The 19,515-nt window shown below is 36.8% G+C and overlaps 1 long non-coding RNA gene across 1 annotated transcript; it reads left to right on the top strand.

Annotated features, from left to right (window-relative positions):
- Window positions 1–949: 949 nt before the first annotated feature.
- LOC149774228 (uncharacterized) lies at window positions 950–19,194 on the top strand. Its single transcript, XR_016416944.1, has 5 exons — window positions 950–1,357; window positions 1,870–1,991; window positions 5,848–5,962; window positions 18,525–18,631; window positions 19,084–19,194. It is a non-coding gene; the product is annotated as an uncharacterized LOC149774228 (long non-coding RNA).
- Window positions 19,195–19,515: the final 321 nt, after the last annotated feature.

Here is a 19,515-nt window from a genome sequence, read left to right as displayed (position 1 = left end):
TGTGTGTGTGTGTGTGTGTGTGTGTGTGTGTTATTATACCCATTACATTACTTGCAAAATATATATGGTGCTGACATTTTCGGCAAGAGGGAGACCTACCAATATTCTGCATATAATTATTTTAATGTTTTTCGGAGCGAGAGTATTGGGGCCTGATATGTTCGATATATTTCTCAACTGATACAGCGGGTATAATAGAGCCCCCCCCACCCCCCACCCCCCGAGTTTGCCACAGAGCGCTCGTGTAATATACGGTTTAATACAAAATACATGATCGTGGGCAGGAATATACAAATTTTGGCCGATATACATGATCGTTGGTATCTATTCAAACGAGGGCCATGAAATACATTAGCAAATTCCTACAGTATTTAAGGCAGGCGATTACGAATTATTTAAACCACGCTTTTCAGCTGTCACAGATTTTATAATCATTTTGAAGTGGCTGCTTTATCTCGAGGAAAACGAGCGGTAAGTGTTGTACAAAACAAAACCTTCATAGCAATTTGATCACTTTTGCGTCATTTGACAGTAAGAATAGTGACAAATAGAGGATAATTTCTTTTCCTACGTTAGGCCTAATACCTGGCATGTTTCTTAGTGTGGTACACACACACACAAAAAACAACCCCAAAACAACACTAACAACATTTTAAAAAACCCACAAAAACGAGTGCCGTGCCGAAGCCACGGGCTAAAATGCTTTTTTATTATTTTTTTTTTATTTATAGCATCAATCACAAATTGAAATATATACAGTATTAGCATTGGAAAAGAAAGTTTTCTTTTTGTTATATTTTTTTTTTTTTTCTCACCCTAGCGAAACACTTTCTGCAAATGACCTTAATAAAGGAAAAAAATAAATTAACCTAAACCACTTTGAATGTCGACCGTATCTTTTATTTACACGGCGTCATGCGCGGAAGAAAATACCAACTGAACCGGGATTTCAGACAGCAGATGAATTGAACTTGATTCATTGAACATCATTAGCAATTGTACAATCAAACAGATGCAACAATGAAAAGTGGAACTATGAAAACTCGAGAATGTTAGATTTGCGAAGGATTTATTCCGAATCATCGTCTGCTAATAGAGAATTCATGTCAGTTGCTGTGTCGGCGATGCCCACACAGCGCGCCGTCCAAATGTGAAGTTGCGTTGTGCTGAAAGAGATACCACTGTGCCATAATTTATCTGATGACATGTAAAGAAGCTGCTTAAATTATAGTATTTAAAAGTTTCTTCATTTTGTAAGAGCTCAAGAAATTAATTCTGGTTTGAAAGACAAGATGACGGTAGAACTCAGAAGACGTAGCTGTACAGTACCGTTGGTGTTGGAGACATCATAATAAAGGTAACTTCGTTAACTTCGCTTTTTGTTTGGTAATTTGTTGGAGATTACCTTTTGCTGATCTTCTTTGAGCTTGGAGTAACTTTTACATTCTGAACATTTTTATTTGCACTTATCTGCTTAATATGTATTGCTGGGATATCATATAGAATATGAAGTCGGTATAATGGTACTATATTTTACATATTTAAATGATAAAAGACTGGTAAATGATATAATGATAAACTACAAAATGAATAATTTGCCCATTATCCCAAATATGTTAATTAAAACAAGCATTGAATGTAAATTCAGATATGATGAGCAGTTGTAAGAAGTAAGAAATAACATTTTATCCATTGAACCTGTTATGTGTTTTCATCATCAGTTTTAAAATAAACACATGGAGACAAGTTTGATTAAATTCTAAAATTAACACACACACACACACACACACACACACATGGTATTTTAATCTAATACAGAAATGGTGACACTGATATATGCATACCAATAGTTTTTTTTTTCTTCTACAGATATAAATTAAAATGCCTAATTCTGAGAGTTTCACCTACAACATTCATGATGGGAAAGGGCCACTAATTAAGAGCTGACATATGTGGAAGAAAAATACCATCCATGTTGAAAAGGGCTAGAGGTAATGTGAGAAAACATAATTTATCAATCTTATTTAACATTATTGTTGATATTTTATCTCAACTGGTCAAAAGGCTAAGTGGGTTTATGTAATGGTCCAAAGTGTGCTATTTATTTCACATCCCCTTCTGTCTTTCAACAGTAAGAAATTAGTTACTTTGGAGTCCATAGTTCTGATCAATTTGTTTATATAAAACTTGGTTTTGGGCTTAAATCAACATCTTGGATAAATCTTATAATGAGCAAAATCCAAGTATATACATGTGATCATGTATAAGATTAGCTGAGTTTTTTAACCAGCCTAAAAGCCATACTTCCACAATATAGGCTAAACTCATTAAGTTGTCCTTGAAGTTTGATGAGTGTTAACCATTAATAATAATAAGGTGATCTTTCATCTGAGTATGTTACCACCGCATGCAATATTTATGCATGTAGTGCAGTTTTTACTAAACTTAGAATACATGCTTATATAAATGAGATCTAGATTGAAGAAGTAAACATGCATACAAATACATGAGGTTTTAACCACTACTGTTGATTCAAGTTTGATCGTGCTTGGCCATTGGGCTTATATAGTCAAGTTTCACAATGATGCTTATTATGAGTGTGATAAAGGTATGGTATTGAAGTGACCTTGCATCTGATTGGCAGAGTTTCTTATGATTTGCACAACAGTGTTTATGATCCAATTTAGATCTGACTTGTTTAATTATTTGCTTCTATGTCTGAGGCTGTAAGCAAAATCTATGCATATAATGTGGTGGTTCTACATCTCACTAGCCATTCTTGCTACTGCTCTTAAAACTATTTCTCATTAATTTTATCAGACTTGGTAAATATATTTATCTCATCAAGATATAGCAAAAGAGCAATTTTGTAAAAAAATATTCATTCATATTAAACTCAAATTCTGCATCTGATTGGTTGACCTTGCAAATACTATAAGGGCTCTATTTCTGACAAAAAGATTATTTTGATCTAATGTAGCAGAAATGCTTATATGATAAAATGTTGAACATATTTGATGACAAATAAGAAATAGTTTTTCGTGCAAATTTGATAGACATTGATAAATCGGTTCATATCATTAAAAGCTTGGAAGAGTTTGATTACATGCGAGACCATCACATATTAATCAATCTTTATTTAGAGAATTATTTTTGTCAGGATTTAGTAAAATATGTAAAATCATTATGGACTGGTTTTGTTATGTACAGCAACACTAGTTGTTTACTGAGTACTGAGGGAATTTAGTAAGGCAAGGGTACATTGCAGTAGGTAACCTGGTTGACTTGATAACAGGATTTTAACACAAACATTTTTATCAGGAGTCTAGCATACTAACCATTGATTCACTGCAGATCCTGCCCCCATTAGTTACCTTTTAATACGTAAAGCATTTGGGTTTTTTATGTCACAAATCCCATAGGGATTAAAATTAACATCGTAGGTCTCACTGGATAGTTTCGTATTTTGACATCCCTCTAATTAGGTAGAAGGCATGAAGCTAATTATCACAAGCCTAGCATTTATAAATTTACACATAAGCTAAATCTATAATATGGTTCAGATTTTACTTTGAGTTAGGCATGGAAATAGGTTGGCTTGTTGGTGACTGCCTGTCACAGTTAGATGAGCATTGGATATCATATGCGTAACTTAGTCTGCAAATGAGCTGCCGACTTTTATTTGTGTCTGCTACAGAGGTAAATATAAAAAAAAAAAATCTTGATGGTAGAGGGGTGATGAAAAGTATGCTAATTTGTTATAGTACTATTGAACTTTATTCATGCATAAGGCACATACCGATTCTTTTAGTTGCCTTGTCACAGAAAAATGTTGAAAATAGTTAGTTCTAGTAAAAAATGAATGTAAAATTTAGGAGATGGTGGCAGTGATGGTTCAGTATAGAAACCAATAGATGCATCAGGAATTAACCTGATTACTGCAGTCTAAATCTCACATGTATGCTTTCTACAAATATCATTAGTTTGTTTTTATTAGTATCTTCATTGTTGGATGAAAATTCACCAGCTAAACTATCCACTGAGACCATAAAATACACAATTAGAAAATAAAATACATTTATTCTAGAAAGAAATATTGCATGCAACTCTGTGACACAAATGAAAGTAATGAGAAAACACTTAAACAAATGGCTAACATTATTCATCTGGCTTATATAACTAACAGTTGGCCATTTCACTATGGAGTAGTCAGGTATATCTAGTATTGTAAGAACAGAACCTAAACAATAATCTCCAAACTTTTATCAAATCAATTGCATACTTAGGTTTGGAATGTATTACATGGGAATTATGTTCATTTTTAAAATCAAAATGTACCTGCATCCTTTGACCCTAAAAGGACCAAACTAAAAGCTCAAATGTGTGCAGCTGCTTTTGCTCATCACAAACATAATTGGGAGTATAACTGCTAACCCTACCCTCTAGCACACATTTAAGATTTTTAGAGTTCTTAAATACAGCCTTCTAATTATACAAGTTTCATTGCATTGGTCAATAATTAGTCGCATGTGATGACACTTCTAACTAATCAAACCACAGCAACTGAGAGCAGACTAAGCACTGATATTTATATGGTACAGTGGCAATATACAGTCTGTCTGCTGCAACAAATGAAACAAACTGGACAAATCTGAAAGCCTTGAATTTGACTTTATTTATCTGTATGGTAGAACAGAACCTGAGTTGAAAAGCTTTTAAAGAAAGACCTTGATATCAAACCTAAGAATAACTGCAGGAGTTATATTATGGATAATTAACCATTCTTTCAGTTTCAAACTGGGCATTCCATCCCATGGGGTTCTAAATGTAAACCACGTGTAACTGATATCCTAATGAACTGTAAAGACCATAGCAGCACAACAGCAAGGGACAAGATATGTCCAGATCCAGAAATCATAGACCAGTTTCAAACTGATAATGAACCACATACAAATTACACATCTGCTAGAACTTATGTGATGAAGATAACCTAAATTGTATTATTATTAATCCTCCTCCTCACATTCATCATAATTGAGATGCATCATATATGTTTTATTGTAAAATAGTTTATGCAACATAATTCAGTGAAGACCTTTGCTGCCAATTTACCAGTGAACCATTTGTTTCAATGAACATATTTTATGTTGTAACAAGGAGCACCATTTAAACATTATGATACACTTATCATACCTGTATATGAAATCTTAATACTAACACTTATACTTCCAATACTACTATTAATAAAAAAACACTTGCATTGATAATTTGATTATGTTCAGTTGGACTTGTGTCTAAATGATCACCAGCTGTATGAAAAGACATATTTTAATATATAGATATTGGATGGAATACTAGTTACCACAATTGAATAGTCATATAATAAATGATATATTATTTTAAACAGTTTATATTTGCAGTGAAACATACTTTTACATTATCTTCCCTTAAATTTCATTTATAGAGCAGTATACTCTGCATTCATTAAATTACTGAAATGGTTAATAATACAACAACAAATACTGCAACTTCCAGAACCACAAAAATCAAAAGATATAAACAAAAACTTCTCTACATGTATCAACAGTTGTCACTTAATAGACAGAACTATGAAGATTTAGGACAGGATGTTAACAAATTAGGTATTCAAGTTAAAAAGAAAAAAAAAAATACCAAGTAAGCTTACTACCAAAAAATCAAACAATAACAGTGCATTTTAGTACATTCCCAGGAAACAGAATATATGATTTTTCTTAACTTGATCTGATACATCTTAAATCTATAGAAAACGATTCATATTGTATGACTTAAATAGTATGTAAACAAAAATTCCATCACTTTTTTCAGATGCAACATGCATACCCCAACCCATCCTTCTTGATCATAAAGTATACCAGCATTCCATTATAAGATGGGGAACTGTAGTGGCTCAGTGGTTAGCTTTCTGGACCTGTGAAATAATGTAGGTTCAAATTCTACCATCGGACCAACCTGGGTTAGCTACCATGGTGTGTCCTTGGGCAAGGCACTATACTTAAAGTGCCTTGGCACTAAATAACTTACTTGTGTTGGTTTACCATAAAAGGCCAAACCAAACACAAAAAAAACAACTTTAAAATATGAGTTTTGTCAATACTAAGTAAAGGAAAATCATACTGAAGACATGTTTTTGTTAATACAGTTTAATGGATCTAAAAAATCTCTTTCTTCTGCAGGAGTTTAAAATGTTAAATTAAAAAGGTCATGGTACACATTGCTTTGTTCGTACACATCAGGCTCCGTAATCCATATCCAGCTAAAAAATTTGGTAGAGTCTGAATAACAAATATTTTAATCTGGATGATAATATTCTTTCTCCATTCAAATATTACACCACCAAGATTGATCCAAATAAGATTACATTTTATTATAACACTGAGGATGAGTATGCCTCTTAACAACTGACAAATGTGGAGAGAATGGAGTTAAACTGAACTTTGATTTCTTTTCAACCATAGCACAAGATGAGCATTTATTATGAAAAAAACCTGAATAAAGTTGGAGTTCATAACCATGACAGTCTTGATATAATATAAATTCAATATATTATTGTTGTCTTGAGGTATAGTTCTGTATATTACAATCTCACACAAGATCAGGGTATATTTTAGTACCATACAGTTAATTCGGGATTGTATTAATACCTATTCTGGTGAATGAAAATAAAATAAGATTTACTATTTTGGAACCAGTTGCAATAAAGTTTACTAAACAAGAGAAAATATGACTTTACTGTAATATCTAAAATGTAAAATCTGCAAACAGAATACTTGCTTGACTTTACACTTCAACTATATCATAAGATTTATTTGAAATGAATTTATACAAATGGCATTAAATTGGGGTTCAGGCTGGTTACAAATGGCATTAAATTGGGGTTCAGGCTGGTAATGACAATGGTAGTAGTGAATAGGGACGGTCTAGGGACTATGGAACTTCCATGTTAAAAAGGGTATATCCACTTTGGGGACTATGTAATTTAACATGGGAGAAAAAAAATATCCATTCTAGGGACAAGGCGAATTTAACATGGGAGAAAGAAAAAAAAAATATTCACTCTAGGGACAAGGGAAATTGAACGTAGGGAATAAATCGTGGGACTGTCTAGGGACTAGGGGAAATGGAACAGGGTCGGGACCCTATTTTAATAAGGTCCCGACCTGACGGGTCTATGAAAATGGAACAGGCGAGAATTGAAACAGGGAGGGGTCTCTATTTTTTATTTTTTTAAACAAAAAAATAAAAAAGGGGTAGACAATTGAAGGTCAAGATCTTTTCGAGAGATAGGAATGGCCCTGAAAAGGGCCTTTGGTTTTATGTTAATATACCCTTAACATAAAGGGCATCTGTGACATTTTCTTCTTGACCTTAGGCTGCGCCTGACTGCAGGACCATATATTAAGACTCTTTTGAGGCATCCTTGATGCTCCACATACGATTCTTCGCATCCACAAGCTGGTGTCTGTCCTGTGGATAACTGTCCAGTTGGGTCGGACATACATTGGTATGTCCGTCCGGAACATCATCGAAGACACAAGCGTTGAAGATTGTACGTCGGTCCACATGTTGGGGTGCCGAGTAACAGGTGAAGGAATGCAGTGAACTGTACTTATTTATAGGGAGAGGAAGGATTGAAACGGATTGAGTTTGTTGACCAATCCAAACACGCGTTACAAAATTCAGTCAGCCCACGTCCAATCCGAAGAGAGCAGTCTGTGACGTCACGTAGTCTATATAGATTCGCTAGCACCTACCCAAGGGAACCGGACTTACTTTCAGAAGAGGTGAATTCGGATTTTGTGGATTTCTTTACTTCGCAAGAATTTGTTCCTGAACCTTCGTCACCTTCTCCTTCATTACCGCACATGGAACATTTTAGACAGAGACAGAAAGAAGAATTGGAGAAATTTATACAGCAGCAAAAGGAAGCGGAACAAGCTTTTCTCCTACAGCAACAGCAGCAAGAAGAAGAGGTAAAAAAAAAACAAGAAGAAGAAGAAGAAGCAGCAGCAAAGAAACAAGGGTGTCAAAATCAAATGGTCACGGTACTGTTAGACATTTTAGCGGAGTTAAGAAGTCTGAAACAAATGTTTCAGACTTCTTTATTACGGCCGAAGAGAATACGACCTTCCCGAGCTAAACACTCCAACCCTGTGACTATGCCTACAGCACCACCCTTAGTGATTTCAACCAAATCATCATCAACAGTACGCAGTCCAGAAGTAGGCCTTGGCCGTGGCAAAGGCTTAAGACAGTTAAAGTTGATTGTTTAAACTCACCCCTTACACCAAAAAAGGCCCTTTTAAGGGCCACCCACGTGTCTCGAAAAGAGATAGACTTTCAATTGCCAATAACTAAAAAAAGCATTTTACCCAATAGTACGTGTCTGTGTATGAGTGTGCGTGAGTGTAGGTTCTTATTTTAAAATCAAAACCCAAAGACACTTACCTTTTATAATTAATTTATTCTTTTATAAATATTTACAATTCACAATTCACAACAGAGCACTTTAAAAAGTTCATAGACTTCTGTCTCATTGTTCACTCTCTCTGTTGTTTTTAGTTTCTTCACCTGTCTGTTTTCTTCGTCTTCTTCTTCCTCTTCATCTGAAGAATCCCTCTCTTCTTCTGACTCCTCTTGTTTCTTTTTTGGGCAGTCTGGTGACCAATGTCCTTTTTCTTGACAATAATAACAGGTATCTTGACTTTTGTCTCTTCTAACCCCTTTTTTTCCTTTTTTGACGGTCTGGACACTCTGAAGACCAATGCCCTTTCTTCTGACAGATATAGCAAGTATCTTGACTTTTATCTTGAAAGGAAGGAGAGTAGTCCCTCGGCTGGTCTGAAGAGAATTTTCTAATGACCCCTCGCAAAGCTCTGATGAAACGTTCGATCTGGGTAGTCTCTTCCATCATTGTGCTCGGTTTGAGAGTGAAATGAATAGTGAAAGGACAAGACACATACCCTTTATATACGCTGGTCTGCTATGACTATAAATTCGTCCATGGTGTTTAAACTTTAGTCATTTAACTTTTTGCTATCGAGATGAAAGGATCCAATTCATTTGAGAAGAAAGAAGAAGAAAGTAAGAGGCAGAAACGTGATCTATCGTCTCGTACCAGGGCTGAAGTCTTGGCACAAATTCGTGCCAGTGATTTTGAAGAGGACATGAGTGAACCAGAATCCAAACCCTCTAAACAAAGTTTACCACCCTCAGTCAACCCTGAAAAGTACTATGACATTCGAGAGATGGAAAAGCGTCCCTCTAGAAAATTTAGAACTACGGCTTACAAATACACAGTGAAGTTTAAAGATTTCAAGTCCGAAGTACCGTTAGAGAAAGCAGAAGGGTTCATCGCCGACATGTGGGATTCTTTGCTGACCACTCTCAAGCGACAATGTCAACCCAAAGAAGATGATCGCTTGAGACTTTCCATACAACACAATGGCTTGAAATCCCCTGTTTGGATCGAGTTTAGCAGCCCTGCAGAATTGACCACTTCCAAAGTCATGGACAAGATTCAACACGTGCAACAATCTAATGACCAGTTTGACATCACCGATGGAAAAGCCACACTGGACATGACCCACGTCTCTCCTCCTCAAGGGACTGGACAACGCAGAAAGACCTTATTGGTCAACAACCTTCGCATTACCAAAACAAGTCTTGTCCAAATTAACAATTTTCAAGACCACATGTATTTAGCCCGAGCCATCGTGGTGGGATGAACCTATGCCGACAAGAACTACACGGTAGAATGGAAAAGAGCCTGGGAGAACATTCGAAAATCGACATGAAGCAGAACATCTGTTACAACAAGCAGGCATGTCCAAAGACACAACCTGTGGCATTCCTGAGATGCAAAAATTGCAAGATGCCCTAGCTCCACGATACACCTTGAAAGTGCACCCTCAAGAAGTGCGCGGGTCTCTGTTGTTTCGAGGGAAAGACTGTAAGGATGGAAAATACATTCACCTCTATCATCACGATGACCATTTCGATACCATTACCACTATCACAGGATTCCTGGGATACAAATATTACTGTGAGAAATGTGACTATGGCTATACTAATCGAGAGCAACATAAACATTGTGGATCGAAATGCTCAGGATGTTTGGCCTCTCAACCCTGTCTGAGCGAAGGGCGAGAACCAGTGCATTGTCCTGCTTGTCTGCGCACATTTGTCAGCCCTGCCTGTTACCAACAACATCTGAAGACGCAAGGTTCACAGAAAAAATGTGCTTGTCAACTGCTGAGATTGTGCCCAATGTGTGGACAAGGTCTATGTACCAACAGTACCAAGGCACACGTATGTTCAGGAAAGAAAACATGTCACATTTGTCACTGCATCGTGGACTTGGAACACCAATGCTACGTGTAAAAATACCAATCCCAACCAGAGAAAGAGGATGGTCACAAGAAGAAGAAAGGCAATTTCATCTTTTTCGATTTCGAATGCATGCAAGAGACCGGTATTCACATTCCTAATTTCTGCGTGGCTCATCGAGCGTGCGAGAAGTGCATTCAAGAACCTATCTTGAGTTATTGCCCTCACTGCAGTAAGATTCCTGGAGGGCGTGAAAAAATCTTTCAAGGACCGAACACACTAGCCGATTTCACGCAATGGGTCTTAGACCCCATCGACAAGACGTGGAGCCAAGAGGACATCGAACATTATTATGGAGAATGTCATCACCATGCCACGGTGATGGCTCACAATTTCTCCGGCTACGATGGACAGTTTCTTTTGAGATACTATACGGAACGTGGCACCGAGCGTCCTAAAGTCACTTTGAACGGAGCCAAAATCATTTTCATGCATGTGGGACAAGTGCAGTTTAAAGATTTGATGAGCTACTTAGCCATGCCTTTGAGTCGAATGCCTAAAATGTTTGGAATGACAGAAATGGCTAAAGGGTACTTTCCACACTTTTTCAATACAGAAGCTAATCAACACGCCGTTCTACCCCATTTGCCTCAGGCTCACTATTACGACCCTGACAACATGTGTACCGAACGAGAAACTTTCTACGCTTGGTACAAGGCTCACGCCTCCGACCGTTTCGACTTTCAGGAAGAAATGCTAAAGTATTGTCGTTCCGACGTGGACATTTTACGGCGATGGTGTGGAGAATTTCGAGAACTGTTCATGGAACACGGAGGGGTTGATCCTTTGAAAGAAGCTTGCATCATTGCCAAAGCGTGTTCCTTAGTCTATCGACAACGATTCGTGCCTGAAAACACTGTGGCTGTCATCAGTCCTCAAACGACCAACTGTGTCAAACGTCAATACTCGGTCAAAGCCCCACGCTGGTTGCATTACTTGCGCGACAAGGAAGATAAATGGATTCAGCATGCCCGCAACGGAGGGGGCGAAAATACCATCGGAACGCATTTGGTCGATGGCTGGGACTTAAAAAAACCCAAAATCATGTACGAGTTTAACAGTTCCTTATTTCATGGATGTCCCGTCTGTTACCCTGACCGCGGCACTAAAAATCAGTTTTTACAACGAACCATGGAAGACTTGTACCACGCCATTTGTCAGCGATGCCTAAAGTTAGAACAGGAAGGATACCAAGTGGTGGAAATGTGGGAACACAAATACGATCACCGTTTGAAAACCAATCCCAAGTTTAAACGCCTCGTGGAAAGTTACCAGTTCATGGACCCCCTGAACCCGAGGGATAGTTTGTACGGAGGAAGGACCAATGCCACCTGTTTGCTGTACCAAGCTGACGAAGAGAAAGGAGAAGAAATCAAATACTTGGACGTGTGTTCACTGTATCCCTACTTGTGCAAATAGTGTTACTTTCCTGCAGGGCACCCACAATTGTTCACTGAACACATCGACCTGAAAAACATTCGACAATACGAAGGCTTGATCAAGTGCAAAGTTTGGTTCCCACGAACCTATACCATCCCGTCTTACCTCACCATTGCCAAGGCAAACTTTGTTTCCTTTGTGCCGTACTTGTGCTGAAACGTGCAACCAAGATCAACCTTGTCATCACACCCAGGAAGAACGGGCCTTGATGGGGACATGGGTCAGCGTAGAATTGTTCAAAGCTCTGAACATGGGATGCCAACTGTTAGAAGTGTACGAAATTTGCCACTTTCCCAAGACACAATAATGCTACAAAGGTGACCCACGCAGAAAGGCATTTTCGCAGACTACGTGGATGCCTTTTTGAAACTGAAGCAAGAAGCCAGTGGCTATCTGTCCTGGTGTCACACTCCCGAAGACCAAAAGACATTCAAAGAGAAATTCTGGGCACAAGAAGGCGTTACTTTAGATCAAATCGAGAAAAACAAAGGCAGGCGATCGTTTGCCAAAGTGATGTTAAATTGCTTGTGGGGTAAAATGGCACAACGACCGTGTTTAGCCAAGACGGAGTATTTGACCGAACCTTCCAGCTACTTTCAGACGATTCACGACAAAGCCAAATTCATGAAACACATGGACGTCGTTCGTGAGGATTTGATCTTGGTGAATTACGAAGAAGATCTGAACTTTGTACAAGACGACCCCTTTGGAAATGTCGTCATTGCAGCTTACGTGACAGCTCATGTTCGCTTAAAATTGTACGAAGCTTTAGAACTGTTAGGGGAACATGTCCTGTACTTTGACATGGACAGTTACATTTATATCGATCACCCGCGTCAACAGCACCCTGAAATCGAAGGAGACCATTTAGGAGCCTGTACATACGAGCAACTCGATGACAAGATTCTAAGTTTCGTCAGTGGCAGTCCAAAAAATTACGGCTACTAATACCGGGACAAACAAGGAGAAGTGCACACGAAGTGTAAAGTGAAAGGACTTACTCTGAATTAACGTACCAGTCGAGTGGTCAACTTTGGCGTATTGAAAGAAGCCTTGCAGTCTAGAGAAAGTGACCACCTATCAACCCAGCAAGATTTTTCGTTTACCCACACACCACATCGTCAGTCGACCCTTGGAAAAAGTCTATCAAATCGTGTACTAGAAGCGAGTGCAGCTTCCCAACCACTTTACTTTGCCGTATGGACATGTCAGTATAAAACATTGGTTGTAAGAGGATAGCCACCCACCAAAAGGATGACTTTGCCACAGCAAGAATCGAGTGAGAAATCCAGTGAGAACTCCAAGTTCAAACCCTACCATTTTCCAGTCTTCTTACCTGACTATTGTGATTGTGCCCGTCGATTAGACACGTTTCAAAAATGGCCTACGGATAGGGAAGGATTACCTTCTTCGTATGTTTTAGCTAGAACAGGATTTGTCTACTTCGGACCTGAGTCAGGATTGGCATACGAAGTACAGTGTTTCGCTTGCGGACTGAAGTTACGAATGGATCTATGTATCTACAAATATTCAGCTATTCTGGAACATACTCGATGGTCTCCGCACTGCCCTTACCTTTCTATGGCCTTTCCACCCATTAAACTACGGTACAATTATGACGGTACCTTAGAGACGGTACCTTCCAATACTAGACGTAAACACATTGCATCCTATTTCATTGTTGTTTCTTTTCCACATAATAGCTTATTTTTTTATAAAATGTTAAACTTTACTAATCTTTTTTCAAGATCACTTTAGTTTGCAAAAATATATCTTGTCATTTATTGGCATTCTACATTGAATTTTGTAAACTAGCAATAAACCTGACCTAATTACTCAACTTAACTGCTGACAGAAACAGTCTACAGTAAATGTATTTAATTTATATAGCTCGATGGATAAACATTACATCTTTTAAAGCTGTGCACAGAATAGGCCGACATATCACGAGTCAGGAAAACATGGGGGTGGTATCCCCTGTGTCCAAAATTAATATAATTTTTAATAGAATATTCTAGTGACAATTGCCTCTTTTCAAATGGTAAGCATTGCTTTATTTTATTTTCGTCAATCTGTCAAATTCGGTATGCATTTTGCTTTAATATTTGAGATGGAAACCTTAGGTGCATAGAAATGTCAGACAGCATTGTACATCATGGATGGTGTCCAACATACTTTTATGATCATAAAACAAAATCCCATTGTTTTAGTTATGGCCACTGATTTGAAAAATATTCATCCAAGCTAAATATAATAATAGTAATAATGACGACTTTGTACAGCGCCTAATCTTTAGAAGCTCTAAGCGGTTTGCAACATTAGACAACATAAAAACATACACAATGATATGATTACAAAAACAAACACCATGAAATTAGAAAACATAAAAAACATGCTGAGAATATTTAAGGTAGTTAACATTATTAAGTCATGAAGATTGTTTTTGCAGTCGGAATAAGTAGTTTTGAGAGCACTCTTGAATGGGATCACTGCGTCTTTGTGTCTAAGTTCAGTGGGCAATTCATTCCATGTTGCTGGGCCCTGGTATGCAAAAGAATGCTGTCCATGTGACTTTGTTTTCATATTGAGAATAATGAGTATATGATTGTCGGAAGAGGAGTGTAAGTATCTTGCTGGTGTGTACACATAGGTGAGGTCGGATAGGTATGTTGGACTAGAGTCTGTCAGTGAAACGTAGCACAGAGAACTAATGTTGTGTTTGATTCTGGATCGAATGGATAGCCAGTGTTGGGTACAGAGCAGTGGGGAGGTGTGCTCTGATTGTGCTACTCTAAGTATGATCCAAGCAGCTATGTTTTGAACATTTTGAAGTCTCTGCAGTAGATATTAAGATGAACCAGACAGAATTGAGTTACCATAGTCCAGTCTTGAAAGTAGTAATGAACACACAAGTGTTTTAGTGGCATCAACTGAAAGATATCTGAGAATGGAGCTGATGCGTCTCAGCTCAAGATATGCAGCCTTGCATATGTTCATAACATGTTGGTGCAATGTGAGAGTACTGTCCAGAGTAACACCTAGGTTTTGTACTGATTGTGTGAATTTAATGTTGGTGTTGCTGATATTCATTGTGTGAGGTAAAGGATGTGAATGAGAAAGTATTTGTGTTGTAATCAGAATGGCCTCAGTTTTATCATCATTCATCTGCAGCTTGTTACAAGTCATCTATGATTTCACATCAGGAATGCACATCTCTACACCTTGGATGCTAGCATCAACTTCAGTTGGGTGGCTAGATTTGTATATTTGGGTGTCATCAGTGTACAATTGGTGAGACACTGGATGATGATCTATGACACTTGAGAGCAGCTGAGTGTATAGAGTGTAGAGAACAGGTCCAAGAACAGACTCCTGTGGAACACCACAACATAGATCAACTGGGCTGGATTGTAATCTATTTGCATACACAATTTGTGTCCTGTGGCAAGGGCGAAATGCAGATTGTACATTGCTAAAAAGACTGTTTGAATTCAGACAAGATGCAAGCTGTGATTGAACAACCTTTTGTAAGATTTTTTATATGAATTGGAGATTAGAAACCGGGCAGTAGTTCTTTAAATCGTTATGGTGTAGTGTTATTTTCTTCAGCAGAGGTTTTACAACGGGAGTTTTGAAAAATGATGGAAATTATGCTGATGAGAGAGAGGTATTAATAGCATCAGTTAGTGAAGGCAATACTGGATCTAAGCACTCAAGCAGCAGTAATGTTGGAATTGGATCAAGTTCACATGACTTTGGTGCACTCTAGCATGATTACTTAAAAATGCATTTATTGGTGGTGAGAGACTAAATACATGACTTGATATCTGTGTTTAGCATTAATTGGAAAGCTGAAGATTAGTAATCTGTTGACATACATATCTTAATTGTACCATCTAATTTACAAAATTCAATGTAATTTGCATTGGTAAAATGTGTAGCACAAGAAAAGTCATTATGAATCAGAGATAAATCATGTCTTTGTTTTGTCTGGAGCTTGACTAATTTATTGCACATTTCTGTACACTATTTTGTCTTTAATCCAGGATTATTCACTGCATTCGGATGCATTTCATGGTGAAAATTCACCAGCTGGATTTAAAAGTGGTGAATACTGCTAGCGATTGTTCTGCAAACCCTGTATGGCACAAGGAGTCAGTGTATTCAAGGACTCATAAAGTATTTACAAGTTCTCATTGATATTTCAGATGAAAATTAAGAACTGAAAACAGATGAAAATCTCAAGTGGAAACCTTTCTGGTCAGCCATCTCATCCAAAACCTCCTGAAATGGAGAGTATTTTGCAGACTCCAAGATTTCCTCTTATCCTGCTGGTATGTTCTATTTAGTTTACCTGGTCTCTTTTTATCAATTGCTTTTATACCATGCCACAATTGGAAATTCCTTATCAAAAGTATGTATAAATTTCATCATTTTTCTGTCTGTTTAATAAGATGTGTTTAAGAGACTTACTCATGATGCTGTATACATGAGATTAGATGTTTTGTTAAAAAAGAATGCATTTTGTGATATATTGTATCACTGCCTTATATACAGTGGTCATTGCAACCAGTATGCATTTTGTTTACATGCCAACAAATCCATTCTGATTTCTTTGTTTCTTTTTTACTGCAATTAAGGAGTAGTGATAATCTTTATACTCTTAGCTGCATCCAGAAGGACAACACCATCACCATCCCCATCCACTCTGGAGTGGAGAATATAAAGATTTCTCTCTGCCAGTTCCTCAGCAAATAGTAAGTATTGAGGATGGAAAAAAATGTACATTATAGAATAATGAAACAAATACTACAGGTGTTGACTTTTATATAATCTCTTATTTCATTTACAGCTCTCTAAATATGAGTAAGTCAATTATACACTGTATTTATGAATTTAATTATCATCTAATGTAGTAGAACTCTTTTATATTTGACAAAATGTTGGGTAATTTGTGGCCGTACACTAAAAACACATTTTGTAGCATTTAAAAATGCCTATGTTCAATGCACGTAAAACTCATTGGTTTGTTGTCACTTCAGTTGATAATAGTCTTGTCATCTTGTAGACATTTTGAATGTTAGTGTTCAATGCTAAGGTCATATACATTGAGTCAACATCAAAATTTGTTTGCAAAATGGAAGATTATGACATGAAAGCACAAGCTCTTGTAGCTTAGATACTGTTATTTAGAATATTGTGAGATGTTAATTAATTAAATTATAGGTCATAAAACATACTGTTCAAGACTTGTTTGTGCAAATAAACAATGAATTGTTTTTCATTGATGTGTCGACTGTTCATCATTCCATTGGTTTTTTATTTTTCTTTCTGATGTATACCATTGTCTTCTGTAAGTCAGATGCCTAAACCATCTACATTGAATGCAGACTTTACAGACACCAGCAGTGAAACAACATATCCAGGGAATAAAAAAATAAAGGATTATAGGGAAACGTTTTAATATAAACAGTACAAAAACCATGTATTTCATTCCATAAGTATTTTTCATTGTTAAACCCATGTTCACTGTACAGATCTTTATAAGGAGTTTATAATAATGATCTTGATCTTTCAAAACTAATTTCATCACAAATCTCTTACAGATTTCCAGTTCAATGTACTTATGAAACTGGACACAAATATTGAGAATTTGTTGGAGCAGCTGGCCCTCCAAGTTCATACATAAGGCCCAGACACAGAATACAGAGAAGAAATTCTTGCAATGCCATGTGATTCAGTGAAGGAACTAGAGGGCCTTTGCCATAGGTTGGAGGAGAATCCCAAGCTCTCCAAGAAGATGGTAAATTGGGGCTTTATTTTCTATTAAAAAAAACTGTTATAACCTTTATTTGCTGTTGTGAACCTCAATATGCATTATGCAAGTTCTGCAGTGCCTGTATACTTTTTTGGGGGGTGGGGTGAACATGTAGTGGTCAGCTGGTTTGTCTTACGGATGTAGGCCAAAACATGTTTAGAGATGAACATGTAACAGGTATTTTACTACATATACACTATTACATATTATGTGGCTACTTTAATTCAATCCTTGAGTGAATGTCATTTATGAAGTTAATAGATTCACGGTGGTTAATTTGGTTTATAAATGCTATTAGTACATTGTGTTGCATAGTTAATGTTATCAAATTTTTTTCAAGTTAGAGAAATTAAATTTGCTTGCAAAACCATGGCAAAAAATAACTATATAAAAGCATATTTTGTCACATCGATCATGAAATACTACTACTAATAATAATATCAAAATCAAACAATAGTAATAGTATTATTATTATTATTCTCAGATATGCTACTTGAGCTCCCTTTGCAGGTTTACAATTGGTGATAGTGTCTGCAGGATGATGGAAAAGCTTAAAACAAAAAGACTGGACAGAGTTTAGTCCAAAGGGACGTAAAGGGAAAAAAGCATTTCAAGAGCTTGTGATATGTCAGGTTTTGATAAGTAAGTATGGCTCGATTTAAATTGTGTTTTTCATGTGACTTGCCAGAGATTTTTAAATGAATTGATAAAGTAACTTGAGACCACATTTCAAAGTACATGTTTTAAAAATATTCCATTGCTTATTGCTGGCATTTAGAAAAATGCAATGCATCCTTTGTTATGAAACTTATTTTAAAACATTGTATTACTCTTGCAGAAGCCTGCTTGAAAACTAATGGCAAAGCAAAGGCAAATGGAATGGAAGAGACCATATCAGAGACCCTCAAATATGCACCCAACCAACGCAGAATGATAAAAAACAAGGTAATCCAAATGATTCTTATTTCATCAATATTGGATTCAGTTTCGTCTTTTAAAGCATAGTATTTGCAAAGCGGATGCATTTCTAAACTGATAACAAAATCAGCTTATCCTATTGCCCAGGACTATCAGAGCTAGAGTCCAGCTAACTACAATATACATATATCTTGTCTGATCGGACAAGTGCCTCCATTTGGAATTTTTATTCACATGAAATATTTAGATGAAATAAATTCATCTTTGTGCAAATTGATTGCACCATCCACTTGCCAGGAATCACAAGTAAGTGCAAGGTTATCTTGTATCATGGCTTAACGATAGTAAGGGAAGCACAAGTGCAGTGAAGAAAATTTCATACATTTTTATAATGCTGATTAACATGACTTCTGCATATGTAACTAGTACTGAGATGATATGACTTTATTTAAGCATTACAATTTTGTTTTAATTTGCAGGTGCCTGAGCAGAAGAAGTAATATATAAACTTTACAGTGGAGTTGGAGACTGATTCTGATTCATAATCTTAATTAAATCTAGAAAATAAACATTAAAGTCATATTAAAATATCTGTTGTATTGTTTCCTTCTTTCATTTTGCTCTTAAAAACAAATGTCTGAACCTTTAGTCTGTAAATTCAGTGGATTCCTTATCAGCCCATCTACTTTTACTTTACACCATGCTACTTTAAAAAAAAAATGAATTATCCCCATTGGGGTAGATCCCCCAACCACCCCCCCCCCCACTTTGTCAACTTCCCTGCCACATTTAAATCTAATGGAAGGCCCTGCTGTAAAGCCTGTTAGTAAAACTACCCAACAAGAGGATTTCATACATTTGCAACTCCTAGATGGATGGTAATGTTTTCATTTTTGTAATGTAAATTTGGA

This window comes from Sinohyriopsis cumingii, unplaced genomic scaffold (genome assembly GCF_028554795.1).
Source record: "Sinohyriopsis cumingii isolate HCF-2022 unplaced genomic scaffold, ASM2855479v2 utg000365l, whole genome shotgun sequence".
In the NCBI taxonomy this organism is placed as follows: domain Eukaryota; kingdom Metazoa; phylum Mollusca; class Bivalvia; order Unionida; family Unionidae; genus Sinohyriopsis; species Sinohyriopsis cumingii.
Note: the sequence above shows the minus strand (reverse complement) of the source record. Positions and strands in the feature narration are given on the sequence as shown.